Below are 15746 nucleotides of genomic sequence, written 5' to 3' on the forward strand. Positions count from 1 at the left end.
GAGACACAAAAGATGAGAAGTGTTCTTTCAATGACAACACAAGGTAAGACAGATGCCATCATGGGGGAAGAAGGTGGTCAGGGAGGGCTCCGTGGCAGAAGTAAAGACTGACGTGGGTTAAAGAGTACAAAAAGAAAAAAAGAAGTGTACCAAACTGGGAGGGGGGCTGTGAAAAGGGAAAGACATTCTAGACAACTGGGGGCTGCATGATTCAGGGGATGAAGGCCAGAAATATCCAGGGGGTGTTTGGGGAGCCTCAAGTAGGTTGGAGTTCCTGGAGCATGGATTTGAGGCACAAGAAATGGTTAAGAGGTGAGACTGAAGGCTACAGCAGGGGCATGATATGGAACATGGAATGTGTCTTGAAGGTGACAAGGGAGCCATGAGAAGGAATGACATAATGGGGTTTGAGTTTAGAAAGACCAGACTGAGCAGCTGCTCCAAAGATGTATAGATGGGAGGGGCCACAATAGAAGCAGCGGAACCAAAGAGAAAGAAGTCCCGAATTTGGGTTTTGTGAGTTTGGGATGGAGAGGAAGGGCGGACCCGAGATATATCCAGCAGATTAAACCAGCAGGAATTGGTGGCTGGTTGGATGTGCCCCTGGGAGTGAGGGGCACAGGAAGATTTAGGGATGACCCTCAGGTTTGTATCTGGAGTGGCCATGTGGATGATAGGGTCTGTAAATGACAAAGGCACACAAGGGCAGGATGGCGGAAATATATGAACTCATTGTTTGGGCAGAATACATTGGAGGCATCTTCAGACATCCATGGGGATGGGTCCAACAGTGAGCAGCTATGCAATTGTGGAGGGGGAAGAGTGGAGAGCATTGGACTGGAGAAAGAGGTCTTAGGTCATTGTGGAGATTCAGAGACTGAAAGTACGGGAGTTAGGGAAGTGACCCAGGGAGAATGTATTGAGCCAGAAGAGCAGATCCAGGATGGCAACTGCTAAGTTAGCACAGCTTCCCAGTCCAGCAGCTATTGATCTCCTCAGCTCTCAGGGTGTGCAGCCCCACCAGCTGCCAGCAGTCTGCTCAGAGCTCTATATCCCCACCACTTCCCTCCATTGTGCTACACCAGCATAATCATTTTCTTTGCATGCCATGGCTGAAAAAGTATCAGGAAGCACTGCTTAAGGGACAGAGGGAGAAAATGGAGCTCAAGAAAGAGACTGAAGCAAATGGGCCAGAGAGCTGGTAGGAGGATAAGGAGAGTTCACCACCTCAGATTCCCAGGACAAAGGATTCTTCTTGGGACCAAAAGTGATCGATCAGCAATTGCAAAATACATCAGGGAGATGCAGTCCAATAAGAATCAAAATACACCCACTAAGTTTGGAAACCAACTTGTTATTGTTGCCTTTAGTGAGAAAAGAGTCAGTGTGTGGTGAGGGCTGAAGCCAGTCTGTGGTGTGGAAAGCAATAAGCTGGAGGTGAGGAGACCACTGTAGGTGATGATTTAATTACCTTGGCATGCTGTAGGGATTAGAGAAGATGGTTTGAAGTTCTGATGGGATTGGGGCCAATGGGGATTGTCCTAATGGATGGAAAAGACACACAACTTTTCATACTCTAAAAGAAGACCCAAGTAGCATGTGTGGGGCAGGTCAGAGAGAAGGGTCTGACCAGTGGAGGAGGTGCTGGAGGCTGGGAGTGCATGGATGGGGTCCAGGACAGGACTGTTCTGTCCTTAATAGAGGAAGTGGTGTATGGGTGTGTGAACCCTGTGCAAGAGTGTGGTGGGCGGTCCAAGGGGCATGGCCTGGTGCCCTTAATTTTCTTCATTAGGAAGGAAAGGAAATATTTCCTGAAAGTGAGGTGGCATGGCAGCTGAGGGGAGCGTGAGAGGTTGGTGACCTGGGTCATGCCTCTGGCTTATAGGATGTGAGGTGTGAGGCCACCAGGGAGCCTGGGACCATGAAGAGATAGGAATGTGATATTTCCGGAAACTCTCACCTACCCAGGTTATGGGAGGAATAGCAGGGCAGCTGGGCTCTGCCGTGGGCTTGGGCAGTTGCAGGGTGGACGACTCAGGCTTTGGAGACCTGCTGTAGAGTGCCAGGAGAAAGTGGAGACAGAGCCTGCACATGCACTTGTGAATTAACTCAAAGGCTGGAGTGGAGGGAAAGAGTAAGATATCCTTCCTTAGCCTTCTTCCCCCCTGAGAGAGGAGGAGGTAGTATGTCCAGCCTTGTGATCAGAGAGTACCTGAATGGCAGAGAGGAGAACAAAGCTGGTTGTCCCAAGGCAGCGCTTCCTTCTGGCTACTGAGCAGCACAGACCCTCAGCAAGCCCCATACTTCCCTAGGCTGAGCTGACACTGGTCCTGGGGGCCCTCCCAGCTCCCCCCTCCACGTCCCTCAGCTGTTCCAGCCTCCAGGCTCTGCAGAGGGAAGATGGAGTAGGGGGAGGGGGCCAGCAGCCAATCACATCCTTGGCAGCCCAAGGCATCTGCACCTGGTCTAACCAATCCCCTCTGAACAAACAGCTTGCTCAGCCTCTGCTCCCTCCTTCCCTGCCTACTCTGCCCAGCAACAGCAGGAAAGAGGTTTAAGGAGGAGAGGGAGGCCCTGCAAACTCCCAGCCCCTGGCAGCAATGGAGCTGGGCCCCTGGCTCACTCTATAGAGGGAGGTTAAAACAATACTTACAGTTCCTGGAGCCCAGGCAAAATGTCCCCAGGGGCTCTCAAGACTGTGCAAGTCAGCTCTCATGGACAGGAACTCACATATTACAGAGATCCTGATCCTTGGAGCCTTGGGCCACAAGCCAGTCTCATTCACTCCACAGCTCTGGGGCAGGCCCTGGGCTGACAGCCTGAACAGCAGAGACACAGTTCTGTCAGAGCAGATGGACACTGACACAAACAATCACACAGATGCCTATTTAACTAGAAACAGAGTTAAAGCCTACGAAGGAGAAAAAAAAAAAAAAGGCAGGGTGTTCCATAGGAGAATAAGAGGGAACCTGATAACCTGATTTAGACCGTCTCTCATGGTTCCTGTTGGTTTCACTTCTTTTTGTCAAGATTTGCGAGGACTATTTTATTCATTACTTTGCCCCCAGAGGCCTCCCACCTGTCAAGAGAAACATGGTATTCGTTATTGACGTGAGCGGCTCCATGTTTGGTACTATGATGAAGCAGATAACAAGGACTCTGCAGACCTTTTGTAGCTTGTTTTAGAAGGCTCAGAAAGCAGAGAGTGCTGGAACAGTGGTCCTCTGGGACCAGAGACTCTACCTCCCATCACTCTTGGATCTTATAGGCCAAGGCCTACCCAAAGGTCCTGGAACCTTGCACATCAGGAGCCATGAAGACCTGAAATCACAGAGTACTAGAAACGTTGAACATGGGACAACGGGACTGTAAATAAACATCAAGGGCCTTAGCCACAAAACTTCAGATCTCCAAGGGGCCCAGAGTCATAGAACCTTCAAGCTGGAGAACTCTGGTGTCATAAAGCCTGAGTCAACAAATAAAAATAAAACCACAGTCAATTTAGACTCTGAACCTTCCACAGGCCACAGGTTGGTTTTGTCTTCTGTTGTTTATTTTACTTCACAGCCAGAAAAATACAGTGCACTGGCATTGTAGTGCTTAGAGACTACAGAGTCCTGGGTCCATCTAGATTTAAATATTGTAGCCCTTCTACCAGAGTGCCCTTAAAACGGAAAACTGGAGCCATAGGCCAAAGAGATTTTGAGCTTAGAGCCTGAATCTATAAAGTTCTGGAAGCAGTATTTTGAACTACAGTACTCTGGGATTCTAGAATTATAATGTTCAAGTGACCTGGAGCAGTATGGTCTATGTGCCTTGAAATTTTGAACCATAGAGCCCACAGGACCTAAGGCTACTAACTTGTATTTTACCAGAGTGTAACCAAACTGGGGGAAGGGAAATATCGAGAGCTGTCTTTTTGTAGTCTTAAGTGTAGGGGAAAGAAAATACCCAATTTCAAACTGTCTAGCCTTCCTATCTCATCTAGAGTCAGGAAAAAGCTGAGGAGCACTTGTGGAGGTCATGTTTCAGGGGCATACGTGCCCTAAAAGACCGAGACCGAAGCATAGAACTATGAAATGCTTCTCCTTCCCTCACAGTATCACCACATGCACTGCATTCCTGTATAACAACAGGAGATTACAGCTGAGGGTACTGGAAGCCTAGGCTCTTCAGGAAAGAATATCCTGAGAAACCCAAGACAACAGAGGAGTCGAAAACAAGGACCCTAGAAGAAATTTTAGCCTCTGACACATGCAACTGTAGCAACTAGCAAGCACGATTGAATTACTCACCAGGTAATCTCAAATCACACAAAATCTCACACTTAAAGTTCTTTTTATGTGATACATCATGTCTGCTTTCACCAAATACTTACAAGCCATGCCCAAATGAAAAAGCATGGTCTGAAAAGATAAATCAACCATCAGAACCAGACTGATATGGTAGAGAAATGATTAGACCTGGAATTTATAACAGCTATGACTAATATGCTAAGGGCCCTAAGTGTGAAAAGTGGGCAACATGCAAGAACAGATGGGACATGCAAGCAGAGATGGATACCCTAAGAAAACCAAAAGTAAGTGCTAGAAATAGAAAATGCTGTAACAGGAATAAAAAACGCCTTTGATGCGGGCTCATTAGGAGACTGATCATGGACAAAAAGCAAGTCAATAAGCTTGAGGATATGTTAATAGAAACTTCCCAAACTGAAAAGCCAAGAGAAAAAAAGAACGCAAAACAAAGTAAAACAGAAGAGAGTATCCAAGAACTGTGTACAATTACAAAAGTATAGCATATGTGTAATGGGAATACCGGAAGGAGAAGAAAGAAAGTAACAGAAGAAATAATCGAAGGAATACTGGATACAAATTTTCCAAAATAAATGACAGCCACTGAACCACAGCTCTAGGAAGTTCAGAGAACACTATAACAGGATTAGTACCAAAAAAATCTACACATAGGCCTATCCTATTCAAACTGCAGAAAATCAAAGACAAAGTTCTTTAAAAAGCCCATAGAAAATATCACCTTACTTATACAGGAACAAGAATAAGAATTATATTGGATTTCTCTTGAAAAACCATGCAACAAAAAGAAAGTGAACTATGTAACGCGCTGAAGGAAAAAAAAAAAGAGTGTTAGAAAAAGGAATAAATTAAGGTTAAACAATAGTCTTTTCTTTTTAAATTAATTGATCTAACAAAAACAGTTTGCTCAAAATAATTATAGAAATAATGTGTTCAGTGAATACAGCTTATTGATAAGTGAAATTAGTGACAGCAATGTTATAGAAGAGACAGGAGGGATGAACTGGGAATATTCTATCACAGGATACTTGCACCACACACGAAGCTGTATAGTGTTTTTTTTTTTTTTTGAAAGTGGACTTGGATTAGTTGCAAAAGCATATTCCACATTCTAGGGCAAACATTAAGAAAAAAATTAAAAACATAATGGATATGCTAAGAGACAAGAGAAAATGAGATCATATCAAATACTCAGTTAAAACCACAGAAGACAGAGAAAGAGTAGTAGACTGAAAAAAAGGAAGGAAGAAAGGAGGAAGGGAGGAGGATGGATGGAAGGAAGGAAGAAGAAACACAAGGGCAGCAAATAGAAAACAGTTAAAAATATGGCAAATATTAATCTAACTCTAACAGTAATCATGTTAACCGTGAATGGTCTAAATACACCAATCAAGAGACAGAGACTATTAGTGTTGATTCAAACAAAACAGAACATAACAAAAACAAACAAACCATAATCAGACCAATTATGTGTTGTCTACCAAAAACCCATTTTAAACATAAACACACAGATGGATTAAAAGTAATGGTATGGAAACAAAAGACATACCATGCTAACACGAATCCTAAAAATCCTGGAGGAGCTATATTAATTTCAGACAAAGTAGACTTTACAGCAAGCAAATTATCAGGGATAAAGAGACCATTGTATAAAGGAACAAAAAGCAAATTTCCCTGACAGATAACATGCTGCTCGATCTCTTGGTATATATGGCATCACCTGCATGGAAGATCTATCTGATTCACAAGATCTATACTACTGTAAAGTGTTTCAAAGAAGCAAAAACCTTCCTGTGGCCCTTCAAATGATCTTCTCCATGAAGTGGAATGAAGGTGTGGATGCCAGCAATAGGGAAAACCAGATCAACAGGCCTATTAGAAGGATAAACTAAGGTATCTACCATCATTATTTCTGCAATTTGGCCAGTTAACAAACAATGACTACTTTCAAACTGAAAAAAAAATCTTATATAACTATAATTACATAATGACTCCCCAAGAAGACGCGACAATCCTTAATGTGTAATGCACCTAGCAATAGGATGTCAAAATACATGAGGCAAAAAGTGATAGGACTGCACGGAGAAATAGACAAAACCACTGTTATAGTTAGAGACTTCAGCTCCTTCTGTCATAAATGGACAGATCCAGCAGGCAGAAAATCAGAAAGGACATAGTTTAAGTGAACAGCACCATCAATCATTTGGATCTAATTGACATCTACACAATACTTCATCCAACAACAGCACAGTACACATCCATCTCAAGCTCACGTGGAATATTTGCCAGGATAGACTGCATTGTGGGCCATAAAACACGACTTAACAAATTTGAAAGAATAGAAATCATACAATAAATATAGGCTCTCAGACCAAGTGGAATTAAACTAGAAACCAAAAACAGAAAGGTAGCTGGAAAATCTCAACAGACTAAGCAACACACTTCTAAACATGTAATCTGCCTCTGGTTAACAGGAGATTCTCAAGAAGGGTCATCATGTTCTATGTTGCAGTCCTCTGAATGAAAACGAATGAATGGTTAAATCCTTAAAACTATACAACCCTTAGGCCTTAGTACCTTGTATAGAAATAACCTTTCAATCTTGAGCAAGACCTGAGCTCCCTATTCGAGAATGTGTGACCTAATCTATACCCTGAGCTCGTCCTGTGGCATGAAAGACTCTGATCCACTTAAAAGCATTCAAGGCATCTTCTATCCATTTAAGACGTAGAGAATGGTGGGCCACAAAGTGGTATTTCCTGTTGTCTCTGAAATCTATAGCAACGTAAAAATTGGAAAGCATAAGGTTTAACACCTCCAAAATATGGATTTGAGCCCCTGGCTCATCAGTGACACACATCATGTGTGACGTTGAGCAAGTCACTCCACCTTTCTGAGCCTCAGTGTTGTCACTTATAAAATGGGTATGATATTAGTACCTTTGTCATTGTGTTGCTATGACAATTAAATGAGCTGATGCATCTAAATATTTAGCACAGTGCCTGGAACATAACAAGTGCCCTATAAGTGGTACCTAATATGAGAACCTACATCCCCCATTCCCTGAACCTGCTGTGTGCCTAGCCCTATGCTAGGTATTGTCATCAGGAAGGGAGCTAATAGGAAGAAGCATCCTAAGCCCTGTTCTCAGAGGGCTCAATATTTGTGTGGGAAACGAAAATATTCCACATACAACAGCCAGCGAACCATCTGGGACAGGGAATATCTGGGTGCCAGGGGCATGGGTCAGAGTAAGCAATCAAAGAAGTGCTGCCCAGAGAAGGAGCAACTGAAGGAACAGTGAAGATATGAATATGTAAAGGAGAAGGGGGTGGGGGAAGGTCTGTTATCTAAAGGGCACAACAAGAGCAAAGATGTGGAGAAAAAAACCACACAGAATCTGGGGTTTTCTGGGGGCTGATGAGAAGGTCAGCCTGGAAGAAATGGAAGGTGAGGTGGAAGAACAGATTACTTAGGACAGAACCAAAGTATGCCAATTCACAGGAAGGAAGTTATAAAGACCTAGAATCATAAAACTCTTAAGCTTTAGGGTCCCGGAATCACTGTATCCTGGGTCATGGGGTCCAGGAACCATGGAACACACAGGATCCTAGCACCCTGAAAGCACAGAGTTTGAACCTTCTAGTCCACCACTGTCTAACAGAACTACCTTGACGATGGAAATGTTCTAAAGTTCTGAGGTGTCCAATTTGGTAGCCACTGCTCTGCAATAACCGTCACATGGTTATGGGACACTTGAAATGCGGCTACTGCCAAGTAAAGAAACAGACTTTAACGTTTTCCTTTAACTTACATTGAAATAGCTACGTGTGGCTAAGCAGTTACCATTGGACAGTGCAATTCTAGGCTTAGAGCCATAGGGCCTCTAGCATGTCGACCTGAGAATTCTAGATTTACAGAGTGTTGGAGTCAGAGTCTTAGAGCCGTACGACACTTAGGCCTTAGTACCTCACATAGAGATAACCTTTCAGTCTTTTTTTTAAGAAAGATTTTATTTATTTATTCATGAGAAACCCAGAGAGAGAGAGAGAGAGAGAGGCAGGGCAGAGACACAGGCAGAGGGAGAAGCAGGCTCCATGCAAGGAGCCCGACGTGGGACTTGATCCCGGGACTCCAGGATCCTGCCCTGGGCCTAAGGCGGGCGCTAAACCGCTGAGCCACCTAGGGATCCCCCAACCTTCCAGTCTTGAGCAAAACTTCAGGCCTTGGTCCACCCCCTTCACTTCATCCACATCCCACAAACTAACAAGGCCATGAATGTGATCCTTGGTGACCTGCAGGCCGACTACTTCAACATCATCACCTTTTCTGATTCGGTTAGTGTCTAGAAAGCTGGAGGCTCCATCCAGACTACTATCCAGAATTATCCACAGCACCAAGGACTACCAGGCCACATGGAAGCTGATGGTTGTAAGTGTTAGACCTGGCCACTCAAATGGATGGGCTGTGGTAATGTGAGGAGTTCCTTTTTATTTTTTATTTAGTTTTTAACTTTATTTTTTCTATTTTAAGGAGGCCCCACACCCAATGTGGGGCTCAAACTCATGACCCTGAAATTAAGAGTCACATGCTCTGAGCCAGCCAGGCACCCCAGATGTGGGGAATTCTCAAAATGCTCCCTTCATTCCCCATCCACCTCACCTCTCACAATACCTGAAATATCACTATTATGTTTTCTACAAATATGTCCCTTCATCTTCTGTGTTCTTTTTCCTAGTAGAAAGAACATAGTTCTATGTATTTTAGGGTACATTCTTCCTTGGCTCTGAGTTTCTCTTTAAAGCACATACTCAGGAGAATTTGCCAAAAGTGTTTAAAATCAATAATCTACATACTTATTTCCAAGCATTTGGTCAAGCTTTTGAGCAAAATCATCTCTCAGAAAAGTACCGAAGTCTCCCCAATCAAACACCTCCCGTCAACTCATCCATTTTTTTCCCCTGTAGCATGGAGGTGAGGTTGCTATCCTTGGGGAGCTGCCTGTCTGACTAGAGGATTAGATATCCCCCCAGGAAACAGGCAAATCGTAGTCTGAGACAGGGCGTGATAAAAGCCAAGAACATGTGGGCCCCACTGTCAGATCTCAGGGAGCCTGTGTCGGGGTGGGGGAGCTGGGAAGGATAAGCAGCAGAAAAAGTCTGAACAAGGATAATGAGAAATTCCTGAGCCAGAGAGGTTGGTGAGGTGCCCAGTGTGTCTGCAATGGGAAAAATAACCAGAAATAACCAGAAAAGATGGTCTCACAGTCTGCTTCCCACTTAGGGACCAACATCAAAGCAGCTCTGCTAAACCACAGCAACCAGGAGACTGCACGGGGACCCAATGTGGGGAGGACCCCTCTCATCACCTTCCTGACAGATGTGGAGCCCACAGCCAGTGTGATGACGCCCAGTGTGATCCTCTCCAACATCTGACAGGCGCTGGGCAACAGGGTGTCCGTTTTCAGTTTGGCCTTTGGGGATGAGGCTGACTTCCCACTGAAATGTCACCTATCCCTGGAGACACGGAGAGCAGCCCGGTGCATGCACGAGGACACTTGACACAGCCCTACAGCCGGTGGAGGACCTCTCCGAGGAGATCTCCATGCCTCTGCTGGCAGACATGCATCTGGACTACCTGGGCGGCTTGGTAGGGGCCTCCCCTTGGGCCTTTTCCCCCAATTACTTTGGCGGCTCAGAGCTGGTGGTGGCAGGACAGGTGCAGGCAAGCAAGCAGGAACTGGGCATCCAGGGTCAGCTTCTTGTGGCCTGCTACAGCAAGGCAGCCGCCAACAGCAGCCAGAAGAACTTTGGTGTCCCAGGGGAGCCAGCCTACAACGTAGCCCACTCACCTGCTGCCTACCTCTGGGCCTACCTCACCATTGGAGAGTTGCTGGAGGCATGCTTCCAGGCCCGTGACACCACCGCTTGCCACCTGCTGGCAGCCAAAGTCCCCAGCCTGTCCCTTGAATATGTGAACTTTGTCACATCTCTGACTTTACTGGTCGTGCAGCCCAAGGATGCAAGTGGGAAGGCCAGGATACAGACTTCCACTGCAGCTGGACCAGGCACCATCATGCCCTCATCCACCAGCAGGCATGGCCTAAGGACAGGCACAACCCAGTCAGCCCTGGTATCCAGGGTCTCTCCCAAATCAAGGCTTGTGAAACCAAGGTTCTAGTTATCCTCAACTACTCCTGCCTCCACAAACATTATACCCAGTTCCAAGGAGTTGGAGCCACTGGGCCAGAGCCCTAGTACCCTATCCACCCCAGCACACCCAAAGCCCAAACATCCAGCACAACACGATCCTGGCACTTTGGTTCAACCAAGTCTCAGAACAACAACTGCTACCTTTGTGCCCTCAAATGCTGGCCCCTTCTTGCTTCTGAAGCCCAGTGTACCATCACACCAGTATCCTGGTGCCCTATCCCCATGAATTCCAAGACACAAGTCCCACCTCTGAATCCTGGCACCTTATCCCAGGCCAAAGCTGGCACTATCAAACCTGTTATTCCACTGCACTCCGAACCTGGTGCTCCATCACAACCCAAACTGGATGGTCTATCACACCCCCAACCTGGGGTACTCATATCACAGTCACCCAAAAGGCTGCCACAGCCCAAGCCTGGAGTCTCCACACTTCAGATCCCCAAGTGCCTATAACACACTAGACCAAAGGTTCCTGCTCACCAGACCCCAAACAATCGGCCACACCCTAAACCCAGGGTTCTCTCATGTAAGACCTCCAAAATCCCATCACCTCTTAAACCTAGTAGCCCACCTCCCCCCAAATTACCCAAGCTTATCATTTCCCAATCCTAGGACCCCACTACCCAATAAACCCAAAACCCCATAACCCCCCAAACCTGCCAGACCTGCGTCCCCACCTCTTCAGGATCCAAGCACATCCACGAGCACAACCTCAAGTCCCGCAAGTCCCAGCAGTACCATGATCACTTCTGTCCCTGGAGAACACCTCTCTATTCCCTTTGACCTCACCCTGCCCTCTCTGCTGCCCCAAGGAACCTCTGGCATCAGCATGACCTGCTTCTGGGGCCCCAAAGCACCACACAAATTCTGGGACCATCTGTGTCAGAAGACCCAACAGTGATCCTACCCAGCAGCTCTGGTCTTCTGCTGGAAGGCAGCTGCCCAAACCTGCCAGTCTTGCTGCCTTCTAGCACCCTCCCTGATGTAGAGAGCCTGCTCCATCTCCCTGAGGAGCTAGAGCTGCCGCATGAGTCAGTGGTGGAGTCCGTGTTCATGGAGTCCTTGAACCCACCAGCTTTCCATACCTTTCTCCCTCTTGACGAAGATGGTGAGTGCCATGGGCAAGAGGTCAAGCCATGGCGGCGGGGGGCGGGGGAGGTATGAATGGGAAGCTCCAGGAACTGGTAGCATACAAGGCATTCTGCAGATTCTAGTGATAACCCAGTTGCCTGCTTGCTTGCTTTGAGGCTTCAAATCAGCTATTTAACCTCTCTGGGCCTCAGTACATAACACAGAATTAGAGGCTTTGAGGGAGGAGGGATGTTAAGACTAGGAAGGCTAAACAGAAACAAACTGGTCAAGCTGTGGTTTTGACATTTGCTTTGTTGGACAAGAGAATTGCTCATGCGTCTCAAGCAGGGTAGGGATACAGGGTTATAAATGGAAGCATCACTGGGCAAGGCAAGTCTGCTTAGTTCTTTTGTGCTCTGTAAACAGCCCTGTTTAAGGAGAGGGGTATAAACACTGGAAAAGATAATTATCTTTAAATTTCCCAAAGACTGTGACGCACTAACTGTTAACATTTTCTAGTCCTTCCGATGTGAAAGTACTGCTCTACATATTGTACTTGTAAGTCCCTCATTTACTACACACACACACACAAACCCTGTTAATAACTGCATTTTACTCATTGGTAAGCTGAAGCACAGTGAAGTGAAGTAACTTATTCCATGTCACACAACTAGTAAGAGATTTGGACCTACATGATTTGGTCCCAGACTGAATGTACTCCACCCCTCCATTGTTCTGTCTTCCTAAGAAGAGCAATATTTCCTGGGTGACCTCATAGGGCAGGATTAGAGCCAGTCGATGGTGGCAGTAAATCACAGGGATATAAATTTGGGCATGAGATCCTTCACATGCCCCTCTCCCTCACCACCCACCAATATCCCATCCATCTTCAATTCTTGGCAATGTTACCTCTGACATATTTCCCAAATGCACCCACTTCTCATCACCCCAACTATTACTATCTTAGGGCAGACTGCCATTGTGTTTACTCTAGAAAACTGGTCTCCCTGCTTCCTCTCTTGGGAGATTTTCTTTGCCATTTTCCTCCAGCAGCAAAGGGGTCATTTAGAAACAAAGATTACTTCGTGTCCCTTTCATACTTAACTCCCCTCAAGGGTTTCCTGTCACACCTAGAATGAGATCCAAAGTTCTCTTGATAGCCCACAAGGCCCTGCATGATCTACCCTCTACCCCATACCTCTCTGACTTCACTTTCTCCCACTCACTCTCTGAACTCTAGCCCCACTGGCCTCCTCTCTGTTCATCCAATGGGCCCTGTCTCACCCTCATCTCCACTCAAGGACCTCTCTCAAGCTGTTCCTTCTGTTTGATGATCACTCTGCCCTGCCCTGTCACTTGTCTAGCATCCTCATCTCTTCCATTGCCATCAAATTCCAGACCACACATTAGATCTCAGCTCAGATGGCCTTCCCACCCTCCCCACAACTGCCCCAGACTTCATTATATGTCTATAATTCCCTTGGTCACTTTATTATTTTTTCTGGGGCTCCTGGCTGCTTCAGTCTGTAGAGCATGTGGCTCTTGATCTCGGGGTAGTGAGTTCAAGCCTCACGCTGGGGTATAGAGATTACTTAAAAAACTACTGGACGTTGTGTGTAAGTGATGAATCACTGAATTCTACTCTTGAAACCAATATTGCTCTGCTTGTTAACTAAAATTTAAATAAAAATTCAAAAGGGAAAAAAATAAAATTTTGATTAAACTACTGAAAAAAATCTGAGAGAGAGAGAGAGAGCAAGATGCCTGAAGACCCAGACATAGAAGCAGAGGAGTCAAGATACACAGTGACACATATAGAGACATGACACAGGGACACAGAGGTAACCAGGAAGACATAGGTAAACACCTTAGTCCAAGACACCAAGGACTAAGAAGTAGAGGCACAGAGACACGCTGACATGATGACTTACAGATATGGGATAGGGGATGAGAGGAGAAAATAGAGACACAGGACAACAGATCTATAAAAGCATAGAAACAGAGATGTTGCACAGACCAAGACTTGGAAACAGAGACGCAAGGACATGAGCACATGCAGAGGAGCACACGAGGAGCAAAACTGGAGCACAACCTTATATATTCAGAGATCCAGTGGCAAAAACGTGGGGATGCAGACACCCAAGCTGTGACAAACACCAGCTAAGACGTAGGAGTTAGGCTAGGTAACAGAGAGACATAAAGAAAGGCAAGCTGGAGACCCAAGTATAATGGAGACCCTATGACACAGGGACACAGGAAGAGAGAGAGAGAGACAGAGACAGAGAGACAAAGAGACAGAGAGATCCTAGAATAGGATCCCTAGACACAGGGATGAGAAGCCACAAAGACAACCATATGGATACAGGCTAGAAATGGGAACAGAAACACAGGAGCATGTCTGGGAGGACCAAGATAGGAACAAAGAAACCTAGACAAATTGAAACAGACACAAAGAACATCAACAAACGGGCAGAGACACGGTGACAAGGAAATCTACCCAGAGAGGCAGGGATGCAAAGACACAGAATAAAGATAAACCTGGGGATAGAAACAGAAACATACAAATAGGCAACCAAGGACACAAATGAAGAGATAGGGAGAGTGAATCAGGCACAGGAACACAGAGAGTGGTTCAAAAATAAAAAGTTATGCACAGGAGAATACAAAGATGGCAATGGAGTAGGGGGATGCTATGCTCACCTTGTCACATGAACACAACTAGATAATTATCAAATCATCCTAAATAGCCCAGAAATAGACCTGAAGACTGACAGAACAACCCCCACAACTAGAGGGAGAAAAGAGGTCACATTGAAAAAGATAGGATGTGGGGAGACATGGATTAGGAGAGAAATGGATCCTGGGGGCTGCAAAGGGGAAGAAGCTGTGGTTGCAGAGAAGGGAGGGGGGCACACAGGGGAATGCACACAGAGGATGCTCCCCCAAAGCCATTGGCTTGGAAAACGAGAGGGGCTGAATTTCATGAGTTCTTGCAACCAAGGGGGCTTAAAGGCTGGAGTTTTAAAGGTCAGTGGGCTTGGCTGGAATAGACTTGGAGGGCACTAGGCTGCTCCTGGAGAGAAGGTAAGCAAATGACCTGAAGGCAGACAGCGTGGAAACAGTGATCTAAAAAACCCCTACAATGGAATATTACTCAGCCGTTAGAAACAACAAATACCCACCATTTGCTTCGATGTGGATGGAACTGGAGGGTATTATGCTGAGTGAAATAATAAGCCAATCGGAGAAGGGCAAACATTATATGGTCTCATTCATTTGGGGAATATAAAAAATAGTGAAAGGGAATAAAGGGGAAAGGAGAAAAAAATAAGTGGGAAATATCAGAAAGGGAGACAGAACATGAAAGACTCCTAACTCTGGGAAATGAACTAGGGGTGGGTGGAAGGGGAGGTGGGTGGGGGGTGGGGGTGACTGGGTGGCGGGCACTGAGGTGAGCACTTGATGAGATGAGCACTGGATGTTATTCTGTATGTTGACAAATTGAACACCAATAAAAAATAAATTTATTAAAAAAATGAAAAACCCCTGGCACACACAGTGGAAGAGTTTATGTGTTCTTCTCGTAGTGTGTCCCTGAGAGCCAATATTCGTGGAGATGCTGCTCTGGGAACAAAGAAGCTGGCTGGTGCTATATCCCTCCCCTGACCTGCAGCATAAACACAGAGCCACCTGTAGAAAGCAACACAGCATGCTCACACTAGCTGCCTAACCTTCTTACACCAAGCCCCACATCCCCTGCACTCTGGAGGGCCTGCCCTTCTCTCTCTCTCTCTCTCTCTCTCTCTCTCTCTCTCTCTTTTTAAAGATTTTATTTATTTATTCATGAGAGACACAGAGAGAGGCAGCGACGCAGGCAGAGGGAGAAGCAGGCTCCATGCAGGGAGCCTGATGTGGGACTTGATCCTGGGACTCCAGGATCACGCCCTGGGCCGAAGGGAAGCGCTCAACCACTGAGCCACTCAGGCGTCCCAAGGGCCTGGCCTTCTCAGTCAATCTTGTTCCAGTCCCAGTGCAGAGGGCCCCTTCCCAGGAGACCAGGAGAAACTCCTGCCCACACCACATCTCCACCAGAGAGTTCTTCAGTGCTCTGGTTCCAGTGCAGGAAGTATCAGGTCTCATTTAACAAGCAGAC

General features: G+C 46.1%; 1 long non-coding RNA gene and 1 pseudogene across 1 annotated transcript; one reads left to right on the plus strand and one right to left on the minus strand.

Moving 5' to 3' along the window:
- Window positions 1-13196, plus strand: part of LOC119878531 — a 35228-nt pseudogene extending 22032 nt beyond the window's left edge.
- Window positions 1964-2962, minus strand: LOC119868450. The gene is made up of 2 exons (XR_005386974.1): window positions 2654-2962; window positions 1964-2212 (listed from the first exon to the last, which is right to left on the minus strand). It is a non-coding gene; the product is annotated as an uncharacterized LOC119868450 (long non-coding RNA).
- Window positions 13197-15746: the final 2550 nt, after the last annotated feature.

This window comes from Canis lupus, unplaced genomic scaffold (genome assembly GCF_011100685.1).
Source record: "Canis lupus familiaris isolate Mischka breed German Shepherd unplaced genomic scaffold, alternate assembly UU_Cfam_GSD_1.0 chrUn_S1696H1890, whole genome shotgun sequence".
NCBI classification, from domain to species: Eukaryota; Metazoa; Chordata; class Mammalia; order Carnivora; family Canidae; genus Canis; species Canis lupus.